General features: G+C 38.5%; 1 protein-coding gene across 9 annotated transcripts in view; it reads left to right on the top strand.

Moving 5' to 3' along the window:
* DOCK8 (dedicator of cytokinesis 8) overlaps nucleotides 1–12,004 on the top strand; it is a 235,657-nt gene that overhangs the window by 77,343 nt on the left and 146,310 nt on the right. The gene's annotated exons all lie outside the window — the stretch shown is intronic.

The following is a 12,004-nucleotide window of genomic DNA, read 5'->3' as shown; positions in this document are numbered from 1 at the left end:
TTGTTAGTGTATAGAAATGCCATCAATTTCTGTGTATTAGTTTTGTATCCTGCAACTTTGCCAAATTCATGGATGAGCTCTAACAGTTTTCTGGTAGAGTCTTCAGGATTCTCTAGGTATAGTATCATGTCATCTGCAAATAGTGATAGTTTTACTTCTTCCTTTCCAATTTGGATTCCTTTTATTTCTTTTACTTCTCTGATTGCTGTGGCTAGGACTTTCAAAACTATGTTGAATAGTAGTGTCAAGAGTGGACATCCTTGTTTGGTTCCTGATCTCAGCGGGAATTCTTTCAGCTTTTCACCATTGAGAATGATGTTTGCTGTGGGTTTGCCATACATGGCCTTTATTATGTTGAGGTAGGTTCCCTCTATGCCCACTTTCTGAAGGGTTTTTATCAGAAATGGGTGTTGGATTTTGTCAAAGGCTTTTTCCGTGTCTATTGAGAGAATCATATGATTTTTATTTTTCAGGTTGTTGATGTGGTGTATCACACTGATTGTTTTGTGGATGTTGAAGAACACTTGCATCCCTGGGATAAATCCCACCTGATCATGATGTACAATCCTTTTAATGTATTGTTGGATGTGGTTTGCAAGTATTTTGTTGAGGATTTTTGCATCGATGTTAATCAGTGAAATTGGCCTGTAGTTTTCTTTTTTTGTGGGATCTTTGTCTGGTTTTGGTATCAGGGTGATGGTGGCCTCATAGAATGAGTTTGGGAGTATCCCTTCCTCTGCAATTTTTTGAAATAGTTTCAGAAGGAGAGGTGTTATTAGCTCTTCTCTAAATGTTTGATAGAATTTGCCTGTGAAGCCCTCTGGTCCTGGACTTTTGTTTGTTGGAAGTTTTTTAATCACAGTTTCAATTTTAGTCCTTGTGATGGGTCCATTCATCTTTTCTATTTCATCTTGGTTTTCTAAGAATTTGTCCATTTCTTCTAGGTTTTCCATTTTATTGGCGTACAGTTGCATATAGTAGTCTCTTATGATCCTTTGTATTTCTGTCATGTCTGTTGTTCCTTCTCCTTTTTCATTTCTAATTTTATTGATTTGAGTCCTCTCCCTTTTTTTCTTGATAAGTCTGGCTAAGGGTTTCTCAATTGTTGATCTTTTCAAAGAGCTAGCTTTTCGTTTCATTGATCTTTTCCTTTTCTAGGGCCGAGAGCTCCTATACCACACCTTCTTTATCAGTTCAACTGTCGTTGGACATTTAGGTTGTTTCCATCTCTTTGCTATTATAAATAGTGCTGCAATGAATATAGGGGTGCATGTATCTTTTCAAAATAGAGTTTTCTTCAGATATATGCCCAAGAGCGGAATCACTGGATCATATGGCAACTCTATTTTTATTTTTTGAGGCACCCTCCATACTGTTTTCCACAGTGGTTGCACCAGTTTACATTTCTACCAACAGTGTAGGAGGGATTAGGGGGACATTTTCAAACAACTCCTCAGAAGAACTAACTATTTAAAGTTTGTTAAATATTTAATCATATTTACGAAAATGATTCGGATTCCAGTTGCTCTAAGTGTGCAAATGGTACTGATAAAAAAGAGTAGATCCGTGTGTTACCAAACTTTATGTTATAATATTTATTTTGTGTTTTCTCACAGAGATCTTTGAGAGAGAGCTTTACATGGGATTTCTTAAGCCTGCCACATTCTTCAAAATTATTCTTAGCAGTATAAATTTAGGCAGCAACATGTATGTGTGTGCTGGATGGATAGGCTTTTTTGGTGTATAAAATCACTTTAGGTGGGGGCTTCTACCTAAGGATTCAAATAAAAAGCTTTGCATGATCTAATATCCTGGGGGAAAAAACCACCTAACTCAATGTAGTGGCAAACACAGGCAAATATTAAGTTGTTTCCTAAGAATGCATTACAATAAATGACAACACACTGAATTAGTGAATGTTTTTCCTGAAAAATTCACCTTTAAAAGATAAGGTTCCCAAAGGATTTAACTACATGAATTTGTTCCCTAGCCTGGAAAGAAAACAATGAAAATTCAAATTTCACTCTTGCCCTTTGCCATTCTTAGGATGTGTATACTCCAGAGGGTAATGATGGCATAGGTTCAATGTTACATGCTTCTTCATGAGGTAACTTGCTTGAGCCACAGAAATAAGAATCAGAAAAACAACCTAGCTTAAGACCTTATGTGTGGTAGCCTTGGAGACCAGAACTGTATCTGCTTTAGCTTTCTTCCTTGTTTCATAAGATGCACTTATTCCACGCTACCCCCCACCCCACCCCCACACACAATTACAGCCATATGTCTGCTTCCATCATCCCCAAGTCACTTCTCTCTACGCCTGTGTTTCTCCATCAGGTAGAGGAAGGACATGAGGTGAATGTTATAACGTTTCCTGCAGCTTTAAGATTGCTAGATAAAAAGTTCACATACTATATCTGAAAAAATTCACATCAGATTTTCTTCTCAAAAGAAGCTTAAATCTGGGAGAAATGAAATTTATTTGGCTATTGTTCTTTTGCTATTTTATGCAAGCAGATGCTCTCTTTTTAGTCCTCAGTTTTGTTAGAATGTTTTCGGGAGGTTCTTTCCATGGACCCCAAAGACACAAGTGGGCATTTTAAAAATGAGTTGCAAAATGGTATTAAAATTTCATTTCAAATATGTATACTTACGCCCTCTATACATGCCAGCCCTCAGAATTTGGAGGATGGAAAGCATTTAGACTAAGTGTATTCCATGGCTGTGGATCTGATTGTCCTTTCTTCCTCATTCTAGATTTAGTGTCTACTTCCCCATTTTCAAATCTCAGAAAGTTGCAAGCTCCCTTGTGGCAGCAAGGGTAAAGCTGGCTGGAGAGGAAAGGCCAAGGGTTGGCAAGTATGTACCAATGACTCATTTCACAAGTGCCAGCCACAGAAGGCAGAAACCACCACAGGGGAGGTAGTGATACTGCTGGCTTACTGCCACCAGCTACCAGAGTCCCAGCCTCATTACCCCACCCCGGGCCTCTGAGCCAAATAAAGCCATATTCCTGTTGAGCCTATTTGCAGACAAAAGTGAGATGGGGAAGTAGCCAAATAGTAGAAAGACTATTCTCATGAAATGAACACAGAGAACTGGGTTCCTTTTCTTCAAACTCTACTGTTACACATTTGGGGACAGTCCAAAGACCACCCATATTTTGAGAGCATTCTCCTTAGAGGCTGTGTGGTGGGATAGACAGAGTCTAGACTGTAGAGTCTGGGATTTGGGTCCAGATGCTGGCTTCTTATGTAATGGCTATGAAACCCTGGGCAAGTGACTTAATCTCTCTGAGCCACAGTTTCCTCAAGTGTGAAATGGGGTGAAAGGGGGCTCATTTTGAAAGCCTGTTGTGAGGATTGAAAAATAATACATGTTCCTCTTCTTCTTTTCCCCCTTTCCCCTTCCCATAAGCTTTTCTTTTTCTTTCCCCTCATTTCTTGTACAATTTGGTATGGAGGAGTTCCCATCATTACTCAGCGGTTAACAAACTCGACTAGGATCCATAAGGACAAGGGTTTGATCCCTGATCTTGCTCAGTGGGTTAAGGATCCAGCATTGCCTTGAGCTGTAGTGTAGGTAGCAGATGCAGCTCGGATCCAACATTGCTGTGGCTCTGGTGTAGGCCGGCAGCTGTAGCTGTAGTTGACCGCTAGCCTAGGAACCTCTATTTGCCATATGACATATGCCGCAGGTGTGGCCCTAAAGACAAAAAAAAAAAAAAAAAAATTGGTGTGGAAACCAGCGGAACAAGGTAGCCATCTATGCCTCAGGGTGGGGAATACCTGAGGAGGACCAGAATAAGGAGATGAAGGCCAAACAGGGTGGGGAGGGCACACATTTAGAAGGGCTGCCTGGCCTAAAGAATCAGAACCTGCATGGTGTGTGGAGGGTATCTGAGCCTGGGGCAGCCTGGTGTGTGATGACAGAGCAGACATTCTGAGTAGACTGAGGAAGGCATACACATGGAGGTGTCAGGGCTCAGGCACGGTGACAAGGCCATCTCTGGGGAGGGGTGGCCTGGCACAGAGTATCAGTGCAGACTGCAGAGGACATCTTGCTGAGGGGCAGGCCTGGTGCAGGGCATCAGAGCCAGAATATATGTGGGGAAGGGGGTGCTATTGGCAATTGTTACATATATCAAATAAGTAAACATATTAAAATAGATGCCAGATTTTGCACTATCTGAGAAGGGAGTTAAAAGTGTGGAGAGGATACTGTGATGTCAGACAGATATTTCAAGGATCAAAATGAATTTTTGGCTTTTGGAGTGCATACATGCGTATGTGCACACATGCGCACACATACACACACACACACACACACTTCCTTTCTAATGCTGTTCACTGAGAAGACACAAGAGGAACAATACCTTAATAGCAATGAGCACACCCACCACCTACATCTTGGCTCCTAAGAGCCATTTTTTATTAAAAGGAATCAGAGCTTCTTGGAGAAATAACTGATTCCAGGGGTGAGGAAAGGAAAATGAAAGATCAACCTGAAAAAAAAAAAAAAAAAGGAAAAAAGAGTTCCCATTGTGGCTCAGTGGAAAAGAATCTAGCTAATATCTATGAGGATGCAGGTTAAGTGGGTTGAGCCTGGTTTTGCTCATTGGGTTAAGTATCCGGCATTGCCATGAACTGTGGGGTAGGTCACAGACAAGCTCAGATCCTGCATTGCTTTGGCTGTGGCATAGGTGGCATCTACAGCTCCAATTCAACCCCTAGCCTGGGAACCTCTATATGGGTGTGGCCCTAAATAGACAAAAAAAAAAAAAAAAAAAAAGATCAACCTGGACTATCTTATGGTGGAAAGCAGGATGTGATCAATGACTGTTGGGGACATGTAAAAAACATGTAAGAGCCAGTGGAAGGGATGCATACTGGTGAAATGGAGGATAATTGGGGCATCAAAATAAATAATAGAAATGGATAAAATATAGTGTGTAATATAAGAAACTATGATTCCATAGTGACACAGATAAATAAACTTAAAGCTTGATGAAAAATGGGGCATTTTATAATAATCAAACCCAAATGGGAGGGACTTTCTAAAAAACAACTGGCCTATAACCTCAAGGTCATGAAAGTCAAGGAAACACTGACAAACCATTCCAGAGTAAATAAGACATGTAACATCTAAATGCAGTGCATGACTTTGGACTAGATACTTATGCTCAAAGGGACATTTTTGGGACATTTGGTGAAAGCTCAGTGGGGCCTGAGGATTAGATGGTAATAATGCATCAGTGTTAATTTTCTGAATGTGATGGTCATATACTATGTATGGTGGAGAATGTCTTGTTTGTAGACATTACTCACTAAAGTATTTAGGCGTAATGAAGAATTAGGTCAGCAACTTACTCTCAAAAGGTTTGGAAAAGAGGGGGAAATGTCTTTATACTATATTTGCAAGTTTTCTATAAATTTGAGATTATTTCAAAATGAAAGAAAAATAATATATATTAGGTTCTGGCATTGTAATAAAGACTATTAGTTGGCTTCATTTACCATCCCATGCATCCATTCTGTAGCCACTATGAGTGTAGGAGCTATTGTGCCCACAGACATTTGAGTAATTCACTCTACATCCCAGCCCCCTAACCTCCCACTTTGGATTGGTAATGGTGACCAGTGCCTGACTGACAATAGCACTGGTACAAGGGTACCATAACCTACCTCTTCCCTCATAGTTGGGCATTGGGATAGTTTATAGTGTGATCCCTCCAGAGTGCACTGTGTATCAGGCCAAGAATTTATCCAAGCCCTCATCTTCACTTGACTCCTGCTTACCTCTCTCCCTTATAGGCCTTTCCTGAAGAACACTTTCAAAAAGCGCATGTACCTAAGTCTATCTCAGCCTCTGCTTCTAGGGAATCTTAGCTAAGATAATCACACAGCAGCTCAAGAAGTGATAGCTGTGTCAGCATCGGTGGCAATACCATTAGCTACAAGATCAATCAATGTGTTATAGATTTTGGATACCCTTATTTTATGGACATACTGAATTTAAAGTCTCCTAAAATCCTTATTTCTACTAAACTATATTATTTTTTATTAGGTTATAATTGATTTACAGTGTCAATTTCTGCTGTACAGCGTAATGATCCATACTTATGTATATATTCTTTTTCTCTTACTATCTTCCATCATATTCTGCCCCAAGAGACTGGACATAGCTTCCTGTGCTGTACAGTAGGACCCCATTGCTTATCCATTCTAAATGCGATAGTTTGCATCTACCAACCCCAAACTCCCCGTCCATCCCACTTCTTCCACTCTCCCCCCAGCAACCACAGGTCTGCTCTCCATGTCTATGATCTGTTTCTGTTTTGTAAATAGGATCATTTGTATAGTATTTTAGATTCCACATATAAGTGATATCTTATGGTATCTGTCTTTTTGACTTAGTATGAGAATCTCTAGTAGCATCCCTGTTGCTGCAAATGGCATTATTTTGTCCTTTTTATGGCCAGGTAGAATTCCATTGTATATATGCACCACATTTTCTTAATCCATTCATCTGTCTCTAGACATTTAGGTTATTTCCACATCGTGGCTATTGTGAATAGTGCTACAATGAACACAGGGGTACAAGTGTCTTTTTCAGTGAGAGTTTGTCCAGGTATATGCCCAGAAGTGGGATTGCTGGATCATATGGTAGTTCTGTATTTAGTTTTCTGAAGAAAGTCCGTACTGTTTTCCATGGTAGTTGTTCCAATTTACATTCCCACCAACAGTGTAGGAGGGTTCCCTTTTCTCCACACCCCCTTCAGCATTTGTCATTTATTGACGTGTTAAAATGGCCATTCTGACTCAGTGTGAGGTGGTACCTCACTGTAGTTTTGATTTGCATCTCTCTAATAATTAGTGATGTTGAACTTTTTTTTCCCATGTGCCTGTCGACCAACAGTATGTCTTCTTCAGAGAAATGTCTATTTAGATCTTCTGCCCATTTTTCAGTTGGTTTTTTGTTGTTGAATTTTATGGGTTGTTTGTATATTTTGGAGATTAGACCCTTGTCTGTTGCATCATTTGTAAAGATTTTTTCCCATTCTGTGGGTTATCTTTTTTTTTTAAATCGTTTCCCTTGCTGCGCAAAAGCTTTTGAGTGTAGTTAGGTCCCAGTGGTTTATTTTTGTCATTTATTGTCATTATTCTAGGAGGTGGATCAAAAAAGATGTTACTGTGATTTACTTTCTTACCTAAACCAAAAATAGAACTCCGAAAAGTGCCCACTTTAGGATTCCACTTGTAGAATTTTCTCAGAAAACAATTTAACATCTGGGTGAGGCTATTGTCCTGTTTCGACTGGTTCCATTCCATCCCATCCAGGAAGTCTTTGTGGATTTCCTTTCCCAGATGTGCTGCTAAAACTGTGGTTCAGATTGGATTGGAGGATTCCATTTTTCTGATGTCTTAGTAGCAGTGGATCCTAATGAGGGCAGTTAGTGTTTCCATTTTTTTATTGCCTCAGTGACTAGAGTGGGCTGCCACATTTGCAATGCACAGAGCATCACACACAGTGAAGGGCCACCCCAAATTCAGCATCCAACACAGCTATCAAACATCCAGCTGGACATTCAAGGAGGTGAACAACCAGTCTGTAAATATCCAGGCTAAGCCCCTATACCATCTTACAAATATTTTTGCGCTGAATTTTCCAGGAACATAACTATTAATGTGAATATAGGGGAAATTAAACTTTGTGCTGATGAGAGCTCTACCAAGAGTTTTTGCCCATTTTAGAAAATCATATTACTGACTTTGTGGTGTTTGAGTCACCTTGTTGCAGTCTGCTTTGGTAGGTGTTACAGTCACAATGAGTCTTTCTTTCTGCAGGTGCAAACAACTATTTCATTGTGTTCCCTGGTGTCGCTGTGTCCAGGCATGTGCATATTTACATACAGGCTGTTGTATGTTTCTTTTATTTCTCCTTTACATAACAGCTGAGCTCATTTTATGAGCTTCTAAATATGAGAAAGTTGGTGGGTTATAAAAGTGACATTATAAAATATTTATTACATAGAAAGATGGTGTTGTTGGGTCTAATAGATCAGAAAACACTTGTGTGAGAGGAACATGTTATAGATATTTGCTTGTTAGGGTTTCATTCATTCTTCCATTCAACAAATGTTTATAAATTTTCTCCTGAGAGTAAGACACCAAAGAGGATGCAAAAAGGAATACATAGGAATTCTAGCTCCATATGAGTCCCTGTCCTCAGCAAAGTCATAGTCTGATGAGAAAGAGCACATATGTGGCAGGGGAGATAAAAATTTGGAGAAATAATGAGACTGTAAGACAGAGTGTGACAAAAGCTTCTAAGAGAGATGCAAACAACATGCTTTGAAATTCAGAGATGGGTTCAATTACTTCTGGCTAGGTCAGGAAGGCTCGGTGCAAGTGCTGGCTTTTGAATTGGGCTTTAGTGGGAGTGGGTTTGTGGAGGTGGGGAGTCAGTGCATAACAGGTCAAGGGTGGTTCAGTGATTTCCACAGCTGGATTGCTCTTTGTAACTGCATAGGCTGATGAGCCTGGCTTGCTTTCCGTACTTTTAGAAAGCAAATAGCTAAGCACCTTGACAGCCAGCACAACAAATGCATGTCATAATAAGCAATTATTGATCAGGGAGACATTTTTATGGTGTTTTGGGAGTAACTGAATTATATGCACTGATGTGTTTGAATTTTAATTGTTTACCAGTTCACTGGGAGTAAAATATGGAGTAATAAAACAGATGATACCCCATTCCTTGATATCTCGCTCTCCTTGAGCATGACCTTCCTTCAGAATTACCTTAATCACCCAGGATAAAAGACAGAGTCTGAGGGCTTTTATGATTGCTGCTCATAACACTCATGAAATGTTTCACTGTCACTGTGGATAATATACCAAGAATAAATAGCATGTAAATAAAATTTAATTATTTAAGAGTTCAACTCTCCACTAAGACATAAACACATTCTCAAGTTATTCTCTCTTTAGTTCATTAAAGAAAATGACGGGAAATCATGCTTAAAATATTTACTGTCACCCAGAGGATGCCACCAAATGGAAATCCATACAATGTTGTCAAAATATATGGAAATAAGATGAGATAAACAAGCAGCCATAGCACCAGTCTATTTGTTAGATTAACCATCATTTTCAAAATTCACGAAGAGAGAAGCACTATGATTTTTAGAGCAAGGACACCAAACTTTGTACTAGAGACATGAAAAGGTAGAATGGAATCCTTTCGAGGCATCTTCCAGTCCAAGTAACACAGACAAACATTTCAAATAGGAAAAGGCATTTCTCCCAAGAGAAGAGCATGCATTTTGTGCTTCTGTGTTTAATTTTCCCCTATTAAGTTAAAATCTAAAACTTTTCTCTATCCTTCATGGGCAGCACTGTTTGTCTGATTTAAAAGTCTCAATTATAGAACCTGAATGGCAAATGTCCTATAGAATAATGAGAGTGGGAGGGAACACAAGTGGCCATTACTCCACTCCCCTACCCCCTAAATGGGATCCAAAGCCATTATTACAGATAGCAAGGACATAAAAGACTATCCCTAGATATTATAGAGAAATGTAATATCAGCAAGGAGATAATTGAGGAATAAAAGAGCCAGCTAAATCAGTGTTTGACTGTGTGGTTATGGATGACAAAGACACATCCATAGAAAGGAAACTAGCTTCATTAAGTATGGTCCTCTAGAGGAAAGTTGTTTTTTCTTCTGTGATGCATTAACTGTATGGGCTAGAGTTTGGGGTTCATTCATCTGACATACTAATATAAGTGCTTTTTCTGAAGTCTTCAGAAGATTTTACACTTGAAAGAAATATTTTGGATAGGTTGAATTAGACCTAGATAAGCCTTCACGTATAATTCTTATGATTTTTCAAATCTTATCTTTATTCCATAAATATATAAATTTTAGTGCCTATGATGTGAAATCTATCCTGGTCCATTAAATTAAAAGAAATCTTCAACTACATTGAATTGTCCATTGGTTTTTTTGTCCACTGCATATAATATCTTAGTCATTGGTCTAATTTAGATTATTTGTTAATTGACAGAGACGGTTGAACCATATTCTGTAATACCAGTTAATAAACATCATTAAGTAGTGGCAGATATTTATGGAATTATTGCCATAAGCCGAAAGTTCTTCTATGTGTTTTATGTATATTAATTTATTTATTGCACACAACAGAACTGATGAGGTAGGTATTATTCTAATTCCTGTTGTTCTAATAAGGGAATTGAAGCACAAAGAAATAAAGTAATTTTCCTTAGGTCACACAGCTTGTGAGCTGTGGAGCCAGGACTTGAATCCATTTATTCCCACTCCACAGAAACCACCATTCTATAAAACAATATAATAAACCATAGCAAAGTATTAGACCTTACATTTAAGGAGTATTAAATGTGTAAATAGCATTTTTTCACAATAATCAACACTCTAGAACTCTAAAATTGATTTTAAAAATTTTGTACCATATTTTGAATCTGGGGCTAAATTGTGTGCATTTGTTTTTATGTTCATGAACAAATACTCGTGGAGAGGAAGCAGACAAACTAAAATATCCTTCTTGCCTAGTAATGAGATGATAAAGTCTTGTCTACAAAAAATAAACTGCAGAAAAAAAATTTTTAAGTAAAAAATAATGAGTATTCAGTGTAGACATTATCCTAATTAATGCCAGGCACAATCCTAAACTTCCATCCATTGATTTTGAGGTAATTATCATTCTTTTTAGATTACAGCTCTGTGAGTTTTGACAAATGCATACAGCAGTATAACTACCTACTACAATCAAGATATAGAAGAGTTCTAGCACCCCCAAATTCTCCCCTGCCTCTTTGCTGTTAACCTCCTTCTCCATACCCAGACCCTGGCAACCACGGATCTCTTTTCTGTTTCTATAGCTTTTCCGTTTCCAGAATGTCATATAAATAGAATCGTGCAGTTATCTTTTTCCCTCTGTCTTCTTTCTCTTAGTATTGAATACTTGCTCTGTGCCACACCTCGACCCTCCCAAAGAGTTATAAACTGTATTTGGATCACTGCTAGTAGCTCTCCTACATTTCCTGCTTTATCCGTCTGCCATTTGATCTGCCTAATAAATCCTAACCTCATTTCACATCCCTTTACCAGCTTGTTCAATGGTTTTTTAATGGTGTGGGAAATCAAACAAAACGGGTGCATGTTTGCGTGGTTGACTTTGTAGCATGTTTTCCAGGCAGCCTTTGAGTCATGAAAATGGGGAATACACACATTGGTTTCTGTAGTTATTATTTGACAACTTATATCTGTTGCCTTTTTTTGTGATGGCCTAATTTTTTTCTTCAGTGACAGTACTAGACATCATATTAAACCCTTGCCATAGCAACACATTTTTTTAAATTGAAGTATAGTTAATTTACAATAATGTATTTATTTCAAAGTTTCAAGTGTATAGCAAGGTGATTCAAAAAAATATATATGTATGTTTTCATATTATTTTCTGTTATAGGTTATTACAATGTATTGAACATTGTTCCCCGTATCATACTATAAATCCTTGTTGCTCATCTATTTTGTGTATAGTAGTTTGTTAATTCTATACTCCTAATTTATCCCCCACCCACCTTTCCCTTTGGTAACCATGAATTTGTTTTCTCTGTCTGTGAGTCTGTTTCTGTTTTGTATATGGATTTATTTATATTACTTTTTTAGATTCCACATATAAATGATATCATAGAACATTTTCAACACTTTTTTTTTTGCCTTTTAGGGACGCACCCGCGGCATATGGAGGTTCACAGGCTAGGGGTTCAATCAGAACTACAGCTGCCAGCCTACACCACAGCCACAGCAATGCCAGATCCAAACCACATCTGCAACTTAAATACCACAGCTCACAGCAATGCTGGATCCTTAACCCACTGGGCGAGGCCAGGGATTGAACCTGCAACCTCATGGCTCCTAGTCGGATTTGTTTCCACTGAACCACGGCAGGAATTTC

This window comes from Sus scrofa, chromosome 1, assembly GCF_054392235.1.
Source record: "Sus scrofa isolate SSC_HxYL_T2T_F1_AM1 chromosome 1, Sscrofa_HxYL_maternal_Yorkshire_Landrace_v2.0, whole genome shotgun sequence".
In the NCBI taxonomy this organism is placed as follows: domain Eukaryota; kingdom Metazoa; phylum Chordata; class Mammalia; order Artiodactyla; family Suidae; genus Sus; species Sus scrofa.
The sequence above is the reverse complement of the archived record's forward strand: the minus strand, read 5'-3'. Positions and strand labels throughout refer to the sequence as shown.